This window comes from Neovison vison, chromosome 2 (assembly GCF_020171115.1).
Source record: "Neovison vison isolate M4711 chromosome 2, ASM_NN_V1, whole genome shotgun sequence".
Taxonomy (NCBI): Eukaryota; Metazoa; Chordata; class Mammalia; order Carnivora; family Mustelidae; genus Neogale; species Neogale vison.
Genome location: NC_058092.1, coordinates 57,573,352 through 57,592,742, shown reverse-complemented (window position 1 = coordinate 57,592,742; position 19,391 = coordinate 57,573,352). Strand labels below are relative to the sequence as shown.

The 19,391-nt window shown below is 33.6% G+C and overlaps 1 pseudogene; it reads left to right on the top strand.

Annotated features, from left to right (window-relative positions):
• Positions 1–53: 53 nt before the first annotated feature.
• On the top strand, positions 54–448 carry LOC122898737 (annotated as a pseudogene).
• The last annotated feature ends 18,943 nt before the right edge of the window (positions 449–19,391 follow it).

Below are 19,391 nucleotides of genomic sequence, written 5' to 3'. Positions count from 1 at the left end.
CTCTCTTCTTCGGTGCTGCCTGTGGAGGTAGCACCCATCTCCTACTCAGCTTCATGGCCTCCCTCAGACCTCTGGTGAAGCCCAAGATCATTCAAAAAAGGAGAAAGAAGTTCAACTGGCACCATTCAAATGATAATTTTGCAACTGGGAAAAACCCAGAGACATCGACAGTAGGGTGAACAGAAGATTCAAGGGCCAGATCTTGATGCCCAACATTGGTTATCGGAGTAGCAAGATAACAAAGCATGTTGCCCAGTGGCATCCAGAAGTTCCTAGTCCACAGCATCAAGGATCTTCAAGTACTGCTGATGTACTACAAATCTAACTATGCAGAGATCGCTCACAATGTCTCCTCTAAGAACCACAGAGCCACTGTGGAAAGAGCAGCCAGCTGGCCATCAGAGTCACCAATCCTAATGCCAGGCTGTGCAGTGAAGAAAAGGAATAGATAGACAGCTTGTGTGCATATTTATTTGTGTCAATAAAACTATAAAACTACAAAAATTATTTGGAATAAAGGATCAAAAATAGAAGAAGATTTTCTTTCCCATAACAAAAATTACTACAAAGCTATGATTATTTTAATAGTACAGTATTGACTCAAGGATAGAATTCTAGATAAATGTAAGCAAATAGAAAAGTCCATAAGTGATTCTATCTACATATGAAAATTTAATTTAATTTTTGACATAGTTGTCAGCACAGATAAGTTAAAACAAATGGTTTTGGATCATTATTTATCCATTTGGGGGAAAATGTCAAGTTAGCTCTCTACATCATTCAAAAGAATCAATTCCAGATAGATTTAAATGTGAATGGAAACCTCTATAATTATTATAGAACATTTGTGACCTCAGGACAGAAATGAGTTTATTAAACAAAATTCAGAAAATCCAAATCATAAAATAAAAAATTAATAAAATCTATTATTAGATTAAAATGAACAACTTCTGATCATCACAAGACTTCATAAAGACCAAAACATACAAGCTACGGATTGAGAAAATTCTCACCATATACAGCTTACAAAGTATTATTACCATATCAATCAATCAATAAGAGAAAAGGAAATACCCAATTAAAGTTGAACAAAAACCACAGAAAGACATTTCATAGAAGAGGTACATGAATAACCTTTGAATACATGAAAAGATGTGCAAACTCATTAGCAAACCCAGAAGTGCACTGATGTCTCAATAACTCTTCATTTTAAAACACAGTGTTGGCAAGAATGTGGAGCAATGAGAAATATTCGTCCATTACTCATGAAGTGAAAATTTTTGCAAACACTTTGGAAGAGAGTTTGCCAGTGTGCTGTAAAATGGAACAGGTACATTTCCACTTTCTTGGTATACATACTAGGGAAAATCCTGCACAAGGTGCTCGCTTCGGCAGCACATATACAAGTGCAGAAGAAGGTAATTTATAAGGCTTCTAACAATGTTCACGAAAATAAATGTTAATATTTTAAATGCTGATCAGTTGTAGAATAGATTAACAATTGTATTATATTAATACAGCATTACTCAGTAGTGAAAATGAATTACAGCTATAAACTGGGTCAATCCAATTCCCCAAATATAATGGCTGTAGAAATACACCACAGAACCACACACAGCATGATTCTATCATTAAAAAATTTTAAAATAGGAAACTCTAATTATATATTCTTTAGAGTCATTTATATACATGACAAAAACTATAAAAAAATTTAAGGGGCTGATTAGCACAAAAATAAAAATGATGTTTCTTCTTGAGGTGCATGAGGTTGGTGTGATTGAGGAGGGACACACAAGGGGCATCGGTGAAGTTTTTAAAATACTAGTCATCTCTTATATTTGGCTGTGGGTTCTAGTTATGTCTTTACTTTTCTTTAAATTTGAATGTATGTTTAAGAACTCTCTAAACCTCTAAACTGCCCATGCTATAATAATAAATGTCATTTTTATTTATTGATCCTTGTATCATAAAAACTTTGAGGTTTCTAAATTACCTCAGCACACTTTTATGATACAGACTCACACATCTCCAGCTTTATTTGATTAATTTACATAACAAAAGTTTTCATATTTCCTCAAAAATCTCCACCCATGCATAGAGCTGTACTCTTTGATCACCTAAGAAATTCGTCTGATAGAGGAAAAGCCAAATGAAATAAATTTTAGGCATATAATTATCCTCAGTTTTGCCTGACTCAGCAGAGTCTAAGAACTGTTGAATTTTGGATCAGATGCTCTGCCAGCTGTTTACGGACTGCATCTCAATTAATTCTCATGAACTCATGAAACATCTGTTATCACTTCTATTTTGCAGATGAGAAACAGTCTCAGCAATGATTAAGCTATTTATGTATCACTACCCAGCTAATAAAGTTTAGAAGAGAGAATTAATCCCTGGTTGTCAGATTCTGAGGCCAAGATTCTTCCCATTACACCCCATAAAGAGAGTGGGATCGCCAGGTACCAGAGACATCAAGCACAGTACCTTCAGTGGAAATAGAGCTTAATAAGTATTTGAGGAATGAAGGATAAATAAATGAATTTCCTGCAAATATGGTTCTTACTTGAACATTGATTATTTTGTTTCTAGTCTCTGATTTTTTTTTCCACCTTCAGTTATGTCTCTGTATAACTCTGGACTACAAAAATTCATTTAATAATTGCACATCACTTTCTCATAAGTGGAACATTTTAGACAACATGCTAAGTAAACAATATTATCATAATCCAATTATTTTAACTGTTTTCTTCTTTCCTTTTTTTATGATATTGTATTTTGCCTAAGAAAACAGGGCGATAGCAACACACTTTACTAGTAGTAACTACTAATGACAAACTCTGCTATGAAAATTTCACAGGATAAAAATTTAAAGTTCTAAAAAATGAATTAGGTCTTTGGGTTATGAATTCTATAATTCCAAAATGCTGCAAATGCATTTTATAAAAGTCACATTGTGCTACATAAGGGAACTTAGTTTTTAGCAAAATTGTTTCTCAATCCCCAACTATTCTTAGTTTAAGAGTCTAGAGACTATCACTCCCTTTCCACTGAAGTAGCTATGCATGTTAAATAATCACTGTGCGTCAACAGCTCCTTAATTTCTAAGCAAGATTAATTTGATAAGCAAGCCTCTATACTATTCCTCAAGATCTCTATCCATCAGCTTGGGAATATTTTGCTAATAGAATCACAGAGTTTTTATTGTAGAATTAGTGAAGTGGAGAAGAACATTTATTTGCATGTCATACATGTAGTATTTTTATACCTTACAAATAATGAAATAAAGTACTTAGGTTTTATCTAAAAATAATTTTTAGATGATACAAGGGAATTGGTGCTGAGAAACAGCCGGTTCTAGGATTTGCTGTTAGCTTTCATGTATCATAAAACAACTACAAATTTGGTGTCTTCTGTGTTAAACAGTGAAGACAGACAGACTTTTCATTTCATGGGTAATTTATACTTAATGTTGGTAGAATAATAAATCTCAACAATTTCATAATTCCTTCCTTTCTCCCTCATCCCCTCTCTTTTCTACTTCTTTCCCTCCCCCCCATCTCTCTTCTTTCATCCTCTTGCCTTTACTCACTCTTTCCTTTCATTCTATTCTAAGGCAACAAAAGCAGAATTTTTAAACCCTATTATTGCAATAGGAAAAATCTCGAGGTTTTTTTTAATAGTGATGTAGCTTTAATAAAAATTTAATACTTAAACTATTGTCTTAATTTGCCATAAAATTTAAATTTTGCCATAACATACTCTGAAAATAATAGGGAAAATTCAATGTACAGAATATCTCTAGAGTAGGAAGTGGAGCTGACATCTAACGCTGGCCATAGACTCATCCCATCTCTATGAAATAGAACTGTTCTTATTAAAGGAAACTCAAATGAGATTGCTCATGTCAAACCAAGTTAAAAAATGGCAAAGCTTCATATCAGTTGAGAGCAAGAGAATGTTTCTTTCCTACCCTTCAGTGTTTTGCGTTACAATGTCTGTAACAATTCCTGGATTTACTATAAATTCTATTTGGTTATTTGGAGAAGAGGAGTAATTTGTAAATGGAAGTCTTCCAAACTGGTCTTTTGATAACAAGTTGATATATTTGATGTTGGCAGGGGTTGGGGGAAACTCATGAGAATGTCATTTTACCTAAGGCAAACCAGCAGAATGCTTTGCCTTATAGCGGTAACCATATTCAGTATTCAACTTGTCAGCCATATCACCATAGGGAATATTTTAAACTGATTTTATATTAAATTCAAACGCATAATGCAGAGTACCTAAATATTTATCCAAGCTATCAAATGAACCAAATTCTTAAAGTGACAGTAAATATATACGTGTATATCTTAAAAGATTAAGCCTATTCTGGCTTCATTTTTACTATGTTTCCATAATTCCCTCTCATGTAACTTGCTTCGTTGGTCTGAATTTATAAGTAAGTGTAAGCTTCCAGAGTGCAGGGGCTCAAGGACACCAAAATGTTCTGTTTGCAAATTTTACTTGCTAATGGAAGCAGACAGGTGGGGTGGGAGTGGGGGTGGAAACAAGTCAGAGATGAGGTGTCAAAAAAGGATTATGGAGATATTTAAGGCTTTATTAAGTATGTCAAAATTAATTAATTATTTGTAAAATATTACCCAGATATTCATCCATGATGGTATTTACGTTGATTAACATGTTGGAATACCATTTTCCCCCCTTGCTACTGATAAATTCTTGTGGAGATTCTTATTTTGAGTTTTAGTTTTATTACTTATTCCCATAAGATTAGGCGAATCCCATATGCTCTCTGAAATAACACTAAGCACAGGAATGCTGAGATTTCCATTATTATTCTTTTTTTTTAGATTCCACATATAAGAGATATTATACAGTATTTATATTTCTCTAACATTTCTATATGCCTTCAAGTTCTATCCATACTGTTGCAAATGGCAAGAGTTCATTCTTTTTTATGGCTGAATAGCATTCCAATATTTATTTCTTTATCCATTCGTCCATCCATAGACAATTAGATTGTTTCCATATCTTGGCTATTGTAAATAATGCTACAGTGAAACGGGTTCAGATATCTTTATAAATTAGTGTTTTTGTTTTTCTTCCGATAGATACCCAGAAGTGAAATTGCTGGAACATATGGTAGTTCTATTTTTAATTTTTTTGAGGAGCCTCCACACTGTTTTTCTTAGTACCATTCTAACAATTTACATTCTACCAGCAGCTGACAGGGGTTCCCCTTCTCCACATCCTCACCAATACTTGTTATTTCTTGTCTTTTTGATTATAAGCATTTTAACAAGTGTGAGGTGATATCTTATTGTGGTTTTGATTAGCATTTCCCTGATGATTAATGATTCTGAACACCCTTTCATGTATCTGTTGGCCATCTGTATGTTTTCTTTAGAAAAATGTCTATTCAGATATTCTGCCCATTATTTAATTGGAATGTTTGTTTTTTGCTATTGAGTAGTATGAGTTCTTTATATATTTTGGGTATTAGCCCCTTATCAAATATATGATTTGCAAATTTTTCTCCCATTTAGGTTGCTTTTTTATTTTGTAGATAGTTTCCTTTGCTAGAAGATTTTTAGTTTGATATGGTATCACCGGTTTATTTTTCCCTTTGTTGCTTTTGCCTTTTGTGTAAGATTCAAAAACTCATTGCCAAGACCTATGCCAAAAAGCTTACCATCTACTTTTTTTTTTCCCTAGATTTATGGTTTTAGGTCTTATGTCCAAGTCTTTAAACCATTCTGAGCTAGTTTCTGTGCATGAGGTAAGATAGTCATCAAATTTCATTCTTTTACATGTGGCTATGCAATATTCCCAACACAATTTACCAAAGAGACTGTCTTTTCTCATTGTATATTCTTGACTTTTTTGGTATAAATTAGTTGACTGTATGTGCATGAGTTTATTTCTGGGTTCTCGATTCTGTTCCATTGATCTATATATCTATTTTTACACCAATGTCATGCTGTTTTAATCACTATAACTTTGTAATATAGCTTGAGATCAGGTACCATTGTGTCTCCCGCTTTCATCTTACCTATAAACACTTGAGGTTTTAATAGATGAATAATTTTTGCTTAATATATTTTATTTTATTCTTATAAATAAGTTTTAGTCCTCAGGAATCATCAAAACAGCATGCTTCATTTATATGAACAACCATGCAACTTTTTAAGATACTTTATAACTTGAGCCAAGTGTGTAGTTCCTGTTTGATTTATCCATGAAACAAAAGAGTGGCAATGCAATGATCTTGCTAGTACAAAAGAATACACAAATCAAGATTACAACACTTCTGGGTAGTTAAAAAAGAATCTGTTGCTATGACTGCCCTTTCTACCTTGGTGTGGTAGCAAGACTCCAGTTTGTCACCACCTCTCTCCCAAAGCAGTTTTTAGTAAGTGAGTGAGCCATGACTCCTTCGTGGGTTAGTTCAAATTGATCAGTTGAGGGTTGTGGGTGGGACCTAAGTTAGATAAAACAGCCTTCTAATAAGAAAGGGAATTAAATATAACCAGAAGACATTCTAATACACCATATTCATGTCTTTAGAAATTTCCCACTAGCCTCCATATCCTAGAGAAAATAGAAGATTGAAAGAGAGATATCTGATAACACTGGCATCAAGAATGAAAAATCATGGTTAAAAGACATTGTTAGTAACTGTTATATTCCATTTATAGCATTTTGAAGTTTCATTTCTATGACACATATATTTCATTACATTAATTTCTTTGAATGAACAAAACTAATTTATTAAACAGAGAATGTCTAAGGTGCTTGCCTTAAGATTTCCCAGGTTAGGGAAGTAGCCCTTGGCCTTGAAGTCATATGGGAAGAATAAAAAGCATCTACCACAAGTGAGAAAGAGAGGTAACTAATTCTTGTTCTGAAAGATTATATCCTTATTTAGCACTCAGTGTGTCCAGGTGGAAGAAGAAGAAGAAGAATAGTCCATATACAAGTTAGCTAGAATTCGACATGCTTTGCAATCTCCATCCCAGAAACTAATGTCCTCAAACTTAAGTAATATCTTAATTCATGCAGAGGGATTGTCTTGTTTAGCTACAGATTCATTCCTGGATTATGATAAGCAAGAGAAGGAAAAGGCTTGATCTTCTCTAATAGCAAATTAGTTTCCCCAAACAACCATCTTGTACATATTCCCAGCTTAAGTACTGGGAGATATCTCTACCTACACTTTTTTCCCTGGTGATCTCATTAGTTGTTGCTTTTAAATCTTACCTATATCCTGATGAAATTATACTGCATAATTTCAGCCTTAGATGTTTCTTAATTCAAGTTTTGAGTATCCAACTTTCTATATTCCCACTTGGATGTTTAATATTATGTCTAAAGAAGAACTACTATTCTCCCAAGTTTTCCTTTGCAAAGTAACTACCTTTATGTTCATGCTTATTTTGGGAAAAGTCTTTTATTTACCCATTGAAGTCCATTAGTCCTATAGATTCTGTGAGATAAAATTTTCTTTTATGTCACCATCTCTCTTCCTCCCTCTGCCTCTATCTCTCACCGTGTGCCTCTTTCCCTCAAACACTTTCCCAATAAAGGGAACATCATCTTTATTATCTAGATTTTGTAAGTTTTCTAGTTGCTTCCATTCAATCTAATTTCCTCACACATTCGTCAGAGATTTTTTTTCAAGTATATGATATAATCCATATTCCTTAAATTGGAATGCAGTGCCCCTAATGATTTACTTTACCTTCTCTTTAACAAATACTTTTCCACAAATATTTTTCCACATGACCCACAGTGTAGCCATAGTAAAGAATATCCATTTCCCATAAAGTGTTGTGCCTTTTCCATATGCTGAAACAAATGGCTGACATTAAAATCTCCTCATTCATTTCCTGATGGATTTTCACTTATCTTTTAGGATTCAACTCAAGCATCACTTCTCTGAATTCACCCTAACCCTTGGGAGCTGCCACCTTTTGTTTCTGTCTCTGTCTACCTCTATTAAGGTTATTTTCACTTGGATTCTAACAGTATAAGACAATATGAAACTTTGCCCTTCTTCTCTACATATGAGACTATGAAATTTTGACAGTAAGGATTTTTCTTCTCTTCTTTTTTGTTGTGCTTATCTTCAAATCAATATGAACCTAGCACAAAGTCTAGCAAAAATTGGTGCTCAAAAAATGTTTATGAAAGAATAAATGTTGTTACATAAAAAGTATTATTTTGATTTAAGATAAATAATTTAAGAATTATTAACATAATTATGTTATGTAATCTATTAGGTGTTTAGTAGATCTGTTCCTCCATTAACACCATCTTCACCCTAAAATATCTAACAAGACTGTCACCCTAAAATATCTAACAAGACTGCAATCTAAGATGTATTCTAGCTTTTACTTTGCTGTGGAGAAATGAAATAATATGTATGGAAACTGCATTTAAAGAGAGTATTATTAAATCTCTGGTAGAGTTACAAAGTGTGATACCTTTATCTGTGAGTTGAGGTTTGAGGCATTTTCATAACAAGAAATTTTAAGTTTGAGTGTGGAGTGGTGTTAAAAAGGAGATCCCTGCAAGTGAGATGTTTTAATCATCTACAGTTACAGAAGAAAGCCCCTGAAATTAAAGAAAACAAGCATCTCTGGCTTTAGTTAATGCAGGCTTACCTCAGAAGTTTTTGCAGGTTTTGTTCTAGACCACTGCAATAAAGAAAACACTGGAAAAAAATGAGTGAAATATTTTTTTGTTTCCCAGTATATATTAAAGTTATGTTTATATTATACTGTAGTCTACTAAGTATGCAATAGTATTGTGTCTAAAAACACAATATACATCCCTTAATTAGTACTTTATTACTAAAAAAATGAAAACTATGAGATTTCAGTGACTCATAACCTTGCTGTGGAGGGTCTTGTCTTGATGTTAGGGCTGCTGACTGATCAGGGTGGTAGTTGCTAAAGGTAGGGTGGCCATGATAAGTCCTTAAATTAAACAAAAATGAAGTTTGTTACATTGACTGACTCTTCCTTTCACAAACAATTTCTCTGGAGTATGCTATGCCCTTTGATAGCATATGGCCCATAGTAGAACTTCTTTCAAAATAAAATTCAAGCCACTCAAACCGTGCTATTTCCTTATCAACTAGTTTTATGTAGTATTCTAAATTATTTGTTGTCATTTCAGTAATTTTCACAGCATCTTCACTGGGAGTAGATTCCAGCTCTTTGAAACCACTTTCTTTGCTCATCCATAAGAAACAATTTTTAATAGTTAAAGTTTCATCAATCGGTTGCGGCCATTTGGTCACATTCTCAGGCTCCAGTGCTAACTCTAGTTCTCTTGCTTTTTCTACCACAACTGTAGTTACCTTCTCTACTGAAGTCTTGAACCCCTCTAAGTCAGACCTGAGGATTGGAATCAACTTCTTCCAAATTTCTATTAATGTAGATATTTTCACTGCTTCCTACAAGTTATGAATTTACTTAACAACATTTAGAATGGTAATCCAAACTGTTGTTAATGTTGACATGCTGACTTCTTTCCATCAATCATAGATATTCGTAATGACATCTAGAATGGTGAATCTTTTCCAGAAAGTTTTCTGAGAAAGTCTACTTTCTCAGACCCATCAGCAGAATCTCTAACCATGGCACCTAGAGCCTTATGAAATGTATTTCTTTGAATTATGAAATGTATTTCTTCAATAATAAGACCTGAAAGGTGAAAGTACTCCTTGATCCATAGGCTGCACAAAGGATGTTGTGTTAGCATGCATGAAAACGTTAATCTCATTGTACATCTACATCAGAGCTCTTGGGTAAAAGGTGCATTATCAATGAGCATTAATATTTTGAAATGTATCTTTTTTTCTGATCAGTAGGTCTCAACAGCAGGCTTAAAATGTTCGGTAAACCACATTGTAAACATGTGTGCCATCATCCAGGCTTTATTGCTCCATTCATAGAGAATTGGCAGAGGAGATTTACTATAATTCCTAAGGGCAATAGGATTTTCAGAATGGTTAATGAAATGATGACTTCAACTTAAAGTAACCAGCTGCATCAGCCCCTAACAAGAGAGGCACCCTGTCCTTTGAAGCTGGGCATTGATTTTTCCCCTCTAGCTGTGAAAGCTGTAGATGGCCACTTCTAAAAGAAGGCTATTTCAACTCCACTGAAATTCTGTTGTTCAGTGTAGCCACTTTCATTAATTCTTTTAGCTAGGTCTTCTGAATAACTTGCTACAGTTCTACATCAGCATTTGTTGCTTCACCTTGTACTTTTATGTTATGAAAAAAGCTTCTTTCCTTAAACCTCATATATCAATCTCTGCTGGCTTCAGACTTTGCTTCTGCAGCTTCCTCACCTCTCTGAGCCTTCACAGAATTGAAGAGAGTTAGGTCTTTGTTCTGGATTGCGTTTTGGCCTAACAAAATGCTGTGGCTGCTTTGATCTTACATCCATACCACCAAAACTTACTCTATTTCTGCAATAAGGCTATTTCACTTTCTTATCATTCATGCGTTCACTGGAGTAGCACTTTTAATTTCCTTCAAGAACTTTTCCTTTGCATTCACAACTTAGTTAACTTGATGCAAGAGACCTAGCTTTCAGCCTGTCTTGGCTTTTGACATGTCCTCCTCACTAAGCTTAACCACTTCTAGATTTGATTTAAAGTGAGAAATGTGTGATTTTTTTTTCACTTGAACACTTAAAGGATACTGTAGGGTTATTAATTGGCCTTATTTCAATATTGTTGTGTTTAAGGGAATAGGGAGGCGTGAGAAGAAGACACATGGGAGAACGGTGGTCAGTAAGGCAGTTGGAACACACAGACCATTTATCAGTTAGGTTTGCTTTCTTATATGGGTGTAGTGTGTGACACCCCAAAACAATTACAATAGTAACATTAAAGATCATTGATCTCAAATCACCATAACAAATATAATAATAAGAAAGATTGAGATTTACAAAAATTATTAAAATGTGACACAGAGACACAAGGTAAGCAAATGCTATTGGAAAAATGGTGTTACTAGATTTGCTCAGCAAACAGATACCACAAATCTTCAATTTGTGAGAAACAAAATGTTTTTGAAGCAAGATAAAATAAAGTGTGATAAAATGAGATAGGTCTGTAGTGATCATCCTAGGCAAAATAAAAGGTTAGAAATCTAAATCTGGAAGAGGTCCATATGCTAAGAAAAATATTTTAAAATATTAATGAGAAAACAGAAAAAGCAATTTGAAAAAGAACATAAGGGTAGAATTCAGTAAGACCTTGAATCAGCACTTTGCCTTCTGGGGGAACTTGTGCCAAATTTCCATTTGCCCAAAGGACCTCAATACAGTAGATATATCTGCCATCACTTTCTACTTCATTATGAGCAAAGGTTAGGTGGGAAAATAAGTGAGGAGACAGTTTTTAAAAAGGGAAGCCCTCTTTTACCTCAAGCAGTTATTATTTTTATTAATAGCATTAATAATGGAAGTAAACAGATTAAAAAGAAAAGCAATATTAATAAAATAAAATAACCAATGACAGTCCTCAGGTTTAGGGTGAGCTTGCCAGTGGATACCAACTTTGAAGGACAAGTTGCACCCCAGATACCTGAAACTATATTTCTTACCTTTTCCATCCATTTGTATTCTGTTATACATTCAAATTCAGATCAAGTTAGAGTTATTGGGCATTTTAGAAGTTATTATCTAATTGCTCCTTTACTTAATAGCAAAGGAAGTATATAAAGCCCAGAAAGATACATAATTTGCTCTAAATTACCCTGCTGGAGAGGAGTAGCACTACCAGATCATATATTTGCCAACTACCAATCTGATACCATTTTTGCCCCATGAATTTTCCAGTCTATTTCAAGCATGAAGTCTGACCATTTGAGTGCACACAGCAGAAGACTACCAGTAAGAATTAAATCCCATCCCTGTTACTGACTACTTGACATAGGCAAATCATGTCTATGAGCATCTACTTCTCATTTGTAAAGCAAGAATAATAATGGAAAAAATTAAAGAAATATTTATAGAATGCCAGATTCTGTGTGTGGTTCTAGAGATATAGAATTGATTGGAACATAGACCATACTCCCAATGACCTCACAACTTTTCAGTGCCACACTTTCTAAACTGTATTCTGTAGCATTCTCATCTTATAAGAGGTTAATGATGTTTTGATGAAATGGTATATGAAATGATTAATTTTATGTCATCTTTTGGAGATTTGCAATGCCTATTCGCATATGGAAGGCTTTCAAAAATTCTGCTTAAAATTAGTTTAGTATTAACAAATACGGATCTGATGCTTTCATAATGTTTATGAAAGTGGCTTGGGGGGCGCCTGGGTGGCTCAGTGGGTTAAGCCGCTGCCTTTGGCTCAGGTCATGATCTCAGGGTCCTGGGATCGAGTCCCACATCGGGCTCTCTGCTCAGCAGGGAGCCTGCTTCCCTCTCTCTCTCTCTGCCTGCCTCTCCGTCTACTTGTGATTTCTCTCTGTCAAATAAATAAATAAAATCTTAAAAAAAAAAAAAAAGAAAGTGGCTTGGTAAGTGTACAATAGAAGACAGATATAATATTCATCATGCCTTTTTCCAAATTCTTATTAGTCTATTCCACTTGACTTTTTTACTTCACTATTTTTTTTTCCTATCATTACTTAATTTCTCCTAAGTAGTTAGTCATTTATAGATTCTAGAGGCAAATTCAGATTCAGCTAACATCATTTGCCAGGCACTGAGCTAGGCACATTCTCTATGCTTTCTGGCTCAGCATATAATAACCAGTGTAAAAATATTGGCTACTGTGAGGATGATATTGAACTGCAGATTCTTCTGGTCACCCATGAGCTGGTGATCACTAACTATGGTATCATGGATGAATCAGAGCAGTTACCTTAAATATCTCTCAGAATTAAATTGTTACTCATTTCTGGGGTACCTGGGTGGCTCAGTTGGTTAAGCGACTGCCTTCGGCTCAGGTCATGATCCTGGAGTCCCAGGATAGAGTCCCACATCAGGCTCCCTGCTAGGCAGGGAGTCTGCTTCTCCTGCTGACCTCTCTCCTCTCATGCTCTCTCTCTCTCTCTCAAATAATTAAATAAAAACTTTTTAAAAAAATTACAGGGGCACCTGGATGGCTCAGTAGATTAAAGCCTCTGTGTTTGGCTCAGGTCATGATCCCAGGGTTCTGGGATCAAGCCCTGCATCGGGCTCTCTGCTCAGCAGGGAGCCTGCTTCCGTTTCTCTCTCTGCCTGCCTCTCTGCCTACTTGTGATCTCTGTCTGTCAAATAAATAAATAAAATCTTAAAAGAAATTACAAAAAAAATTAAAAAAATAAATAAATTGCTACTCATTTTCTCATCAGTGCTTATGAAACTTGGTCCTTAATGAAATATAAGATTTTGTTCTGAAAGTCATAATAAAATAAGAACAATAATAAGGTGAAATAAAGGGGATTAAGAGTACACTTATTGTGATGAGCACTGAGTAATGTATAGAATTGTTGAATCATTGTACGACTGAAATGAAAATAATACTGTATGTTAATTATACTTTAATTTTAAAAAAAGGAAAAAAAAACTCCTTCAGAATGTTTAGTAACAAATGCTGACATTAAATAAGCACTTCTATGTTCAGACTCTGTATTATACAAGAGACAATATAAATGTATATATAAGCATTTATTCCTTTCTATAATCCTATCAAGTTATTGTTGGGTTTTCCCATTTTTCAGGAAACTATTGAGATAGTCCTTTTTGGGCGGTATATCTCATTAACAAGGTAAAATAGATTTATTGATATTTAAATGTTAAAGCAAAGTTATATAACTGTAATGAAACCGGTTTGTTCATGATGTATTTTTCACTTATTTCTGAATTTGGATGGCTAATATGTGCTAAGAAAGTTTATAGCAGTGTTCATGAAGTATACTGGTTTGTATTTTTCTTTCCTTATGATGTTTTGCTAGGTTTTAGTATTGAAGATATGCTGGCCTTATAAGTAAACTGGGAAATATTCCCTGGCCTTCTATTTTCTCAAATAGATTATGAAAATTGTTATTTTTTCTTCCTTAAGCATTAAATAGAATTTCATAAGAAAATCTTCTGAGACTGAAGTATTATTTAGGGAAGGCTTGGATAATGAATTCTTTTCACATATATTTGTTATTTGTATTTTCTATTTCAACATCTTGTATCAGTTTTTTTTAAATTCTGTGATTCAAGAAATTTTCTCATTTCATCAAATCATCAAATTAATTGGCTTTATGTTGTTCATAATATTTTCTTATTATTCTTTTAGTATCTGCAGGATCTGTAGAGATAATCCATTTTTTATTCTAGACATTGGTAATTTATATTTTCTTCTATTTTGTTATTTATTAATCAAGCTAGGGTTTTATATATTGTATTGATTTTTACCAAAGGATAAACTTTTGCCTTTGTTATTTTCCTTAATTATGTCTGTTCTATATATCACTGATTTTTTTGTTCTTAGTTTCCTTTTCACTTTCCACTTACTTTGACTTAAATTTTCATGGATTTTTCTAGCCTCTTATGCTGGAAAATTATAATACTGAATTTAAACCTTCTTCTTCACTAATATAAGCAATCAGAGCTATAAATTTCCCTCTAACCACCGCCTTAGTTGTCTATTACCAATTTTGATATGTTGTATTTTCATTATCATTCATTTTGATACATATTCTAATTTCTTTTGTCATTTCTTTTTTGACCCTTGGCTCATGTAGAAGTGTGTTGTTTACTTTTCAAATAAATGAAGATTTTGCAGATATTCCAGATACATTTATTGATTAATTACCAAATTCATTAAATTCTCTTATGGTCAAAAAAACTCCTCTGCAAGAATTAGTGTTTTCATATTAATGAGAGATATTTTATGGCCTAGCAGGTAATTTATCTTGGTAAATGTTTCATGTGCACTTAAAAAGAATGTTTATCCTGTAGTTGTTGGGTGAGGTATTCTATACTAATTAGATTTAGTTGCTTAATTTTAGTATAATTGTTCTGTCAATTACTGAAAGAGTGGTGTTAAAATATCCAACCATGATTGTAGATTTTTTTCTCTATTTCTGTCTTTTATTTTGCTTCATGTATTTTGAAGTATGTTATTACATATAACATTATTATATACATATGTATATGTATAGATATATAATATGAGAGAGACAAGAAGTGTGTGTGTGTGTGTGTATACCTGTTTTCTTTGCATGGTGTATATTTTCTATTCATTTACCTATCTGTGACCATGTTTAAAGTACATCTCTGACAGACAGCATATAGTTGGGTTACAAAATTTTATTCAGTTTGATAATCTCTGGTTTTTAATTAAAAGGATTAATTCATAAATTAAATGAAGATATATTTAGCATAATTTTTATATTGTTTAATTCTAACATCTAGCCAAATGCATTTTTTGTTCTGTGTTTTTTCCTCTTTTGTTTCTCCTTTTTTATATTCTGTTCAATGAATGAATAATTTTGAGTATTCTATTTTAATTCTCTTAATGAATTTTTGATTTTCACTACTGTTCTTTAATATGTTTACATATTGTACTCCAGTATGCATCTTTGACTTATCAAGTATTCCTAGCGTTAATATTTTATCCTTCACAGTAAGTTATAAAAAAACCCTAAAACTATAACAATAAAACTCCATTTTCCATCCCATTCATTGCTTTGTTGTCATCATATATCTTACTTTTGTAAATATTAACTTCACAAGGCAATGTTGTTTTTTAAACAGTCATTTATTCCAAAGAAATGAAAAAAAAATATAGTAGTCCATTATATTTACCCAGATGTTTATATCTCTCAGTGATCTTTAATCCTGCTGGTTATAATATGAATTTCATCTCATCAAATTTCATATGTTGGATTCCTAATTCCCAGTACTTCAGAATATGACCTTATTTAGAAATAGGGTTGTTGTAGATGTAATTAGTTAAGAGGAATAATTAGAATGGGCCCTATTGATTGGTGTCCTATAAAAAGGGGAAATTTGGACACACACATACAAGGAAACTACCATGGGAAGATGCAGTCAGAGATCAGGATGATGGTCTACACATCAGAAAACGGATTGCCAGAAAACCATCAGAAGCTAGAAGAAGTCATGAAACAGATCTTCCCTCAGAGTCTTCAGAAGGACTCAATGGGCTGACAGCTTGGTCTTGGATTTCTAAGGTCCAGATCCATGAAGCAATTAATTTCTCTTTCTTAAGCCACTCAGTTTGTAGTGCTTTGTTACAGTAGCCCTAGGGACTAATACTCTGCTCTTAGATTCAAGTTTCCATCTAGAGATTTTCCTCAACTTATGAAGGGGAATACCCTAATAAACCCTGAAGTCAAAATACATTTAATACAACTAACCTACCAAACATCATAGCTTAGCCTAGCCTACCAAAACGTGGTCAGAACACTTACATTGGCCTACAGTTGACAAAATCATCTAACACAAAGCCTATTTCATAATGAAATGTTGAATATCTCATGTTATTTACTGAATACTGTACTGAACATGAAAAACAGAATGCGTGTAAGTATATTTTATTTACCCTTGGGATTATGTCGTGGACTGTTAGCTGCATCTCACTGCTACTGCCCAGCATCATAAGAGTGTATCATACTGCATATTGCTTGACTGGGGAAAGATCAAACTTCAAAATTCAAAGTACAGTTTATTTTCAATGTGTTATTACTTTTGCATCATCACAAATGAAACCGTCATAAGTTGGGGACTGTCTATGGTATCATTTTCGTTAGCCTGAGAAAAATGTCATTTGGTATTTCGTGCAGTGTTAGTTTGCTGAGTCCAACACTGCAAGCTGGGTCCCTCGGCTTTTGTTTATCTGAAAATGTCTTTATATTACTCTTATTTTAGGAATATTTTCACTATTACAGAATTCTTCTGGGGGATGATTTGGTAGATAATATGTTGTAGAGAGTCTAAATTATGATGTCTTCCTTTAATGGATAGGGAGTTTTGTTCTAGCAGATAATTAAATTGTTGGCAGATACTTCTGATCCCATTGAGCTTAGTTTTACTGTTTTTCTGTTTTTTTTTTTTTTTTTTAGGGGGATAACTTATTTCAGTTCTGTATTTTAGTCCTATGACATCGGCCATTATGCTAGGGTTGGGTTCTTACTCCTCCCTACTTACTGAATATCTGAGGTGCCTGCCCTTGCTGTCTAGTCTCGAACTGCAGTGTCTCCCAGCAATGTAATACTTCAGGTATCTCATTCAACCCTCAACTTTTGGACCCACAGCACTTACTCTCTGCCAGGCATTGGAAATCTTGCAGCATGATCCTTGTCAATAAGTGGTATGGCATTCTCTTCTGACTTCTGGGGCTTCTTCTCTCCTCAGCTACCTTTGTTTGGTTCTCTGCCATGCATGTTAGAAATGTTTAAGAAGCCTCAAGGTCAGGTCTCTGCCTCCCCCTGTGCTTTACTTTGGGCCTATCTCCAGGGCCCACTCTCAGGAGAATGCCCCCAGGTAGACAGCTTTGGTGAACAGAGGGCTCCCTTACCTCAAGTTTTATTTAACTTTAAGAACCCAGTCCTGTACTGCCTATTTTACACTGCCTGAAATCAATTGCCTCACATATTTTGTTCAGTATTATAGTTGTTTACATCAAGATGGCAATTTCAGTCTACTTACTCAAAAATTTCCTGTTATAGCTAGAAGTAAAAGTTCCATGATCATTTATATTTTACTTACCTAAACATTGGCATTTTAAATTGATTCACTGAAAGTCAAGGGTAACAGTACACTCAAAGAATGATATCCTAGCTTCTAAAATAACAGATAATTAGAAAATCCAAATGATTTCAAACTTGATTACTTTTTGTTATTAACAATAGAAGAAAAACAATTTAATTGCTGAACATGTGACCATGGATTCATATTTTATAAAAACAGATGGCTCAAACATGAAGTTATACATATACTACAAGTTCCGTTTGATAATTACACTAAAGAAGCCAGTGAGTTTTCTTAAATTTGGCATATCCATCCTGGGTTTTGATTATGTCTTATCTTACAGTGTTTCCAACAAAACATCTATACTTTGATTCATTTATTCTTCACTAAAACTGCCTTCCTTTCTTCTTTTTATTTTTCAAAATCTATCACAACCTAATATTGTCCCTTTTTATATCTGCATGCTCCTATCCTCTTCCCACACCTTGCTTTTAAATCCACCCAATAATTTTATTTCTATTTTCCAGAATTGTATGTAGAATCTGTTTCTCTAGAATGGTATTTCCCTGTCTGATTACAAATTGTACCCCGCCACCTCACACATTTATGGCTCAAAATACTGTGGGCTTGCAGTCTGTATTTTCTGTAGGTACATCCAGTTCTTTAAAATTAGTGGAAAGCAAGTTTTCCCACAGTCCTTAATGCCCGCAAATTTAGCCACTCCCTTTTTCCTGTAGTTCTTTCTGATCTCTTTTTGGGAATATTCCTGACATAAATAAATTAATCCCAGAACGTTTAAGAACGTCATCTCAGAAAACTGGCAAGAGCTGCAGTTTTAAATTAACCTTCTGAAACTTATTTTACAGATGAATATTTAAATAAATAAGTCCAAACTGGAGGAAATAAGCAATCTTCTGAAATGAGCTTTACAAATAATGATAATAATAAAAATGACTTTCATCCCCTATTCCTTTGTGTAGCGTCCATGCAGGCATTGAAATTACTGCTGTTAACTTAGGTACACATTAATTTTCAGAAATATTTCCTTTATAAAGAGGCAAGAAAAGTCCTACTTCCCGATAAGTACTTCAAATTTCCAGTTCAAGCGAACAGAAATTGAATGGAAATACAGTTCATAAAAAATGTAAGCTGAAAATAAGTAAGTTCCTGACATTCAGTAGAAATGGCAGCTTAGATGAAAGAAGAAAATTTTGTTCATACCCAGCATCAAATGTATCTGTAATATGTTTGAGGAAGTAATGTGAATTTATCTCCTGAGGTCATATAATACCCGTTACTAAAGAAGTTTCAATTACTTGTTCTGTGGGTGCACACACACCAGGGCCTTCAGTAGATATACCAAAAGAAACATTGTAATTGTGTGAATCATCTTTTCTAAGCTTAACATCATTTCACATGGTCTGATAACAATATTCAATACTGCAATCAAGATAATTTTATAGAATAATGTTATGACCATAACTACAAATATATTTGTGTGTGTTTTTTATAATATATAATCAAACTGAAAGTGTAAACTAACATAAGTGGATACTATTATGCATTAGACTTATTGTATATTGATTTCTAACAATAGTGTTATTCCTAGGTAAGAATTTTTAGTCTTTCTTAAATATAAAACTTTAAGATACAACA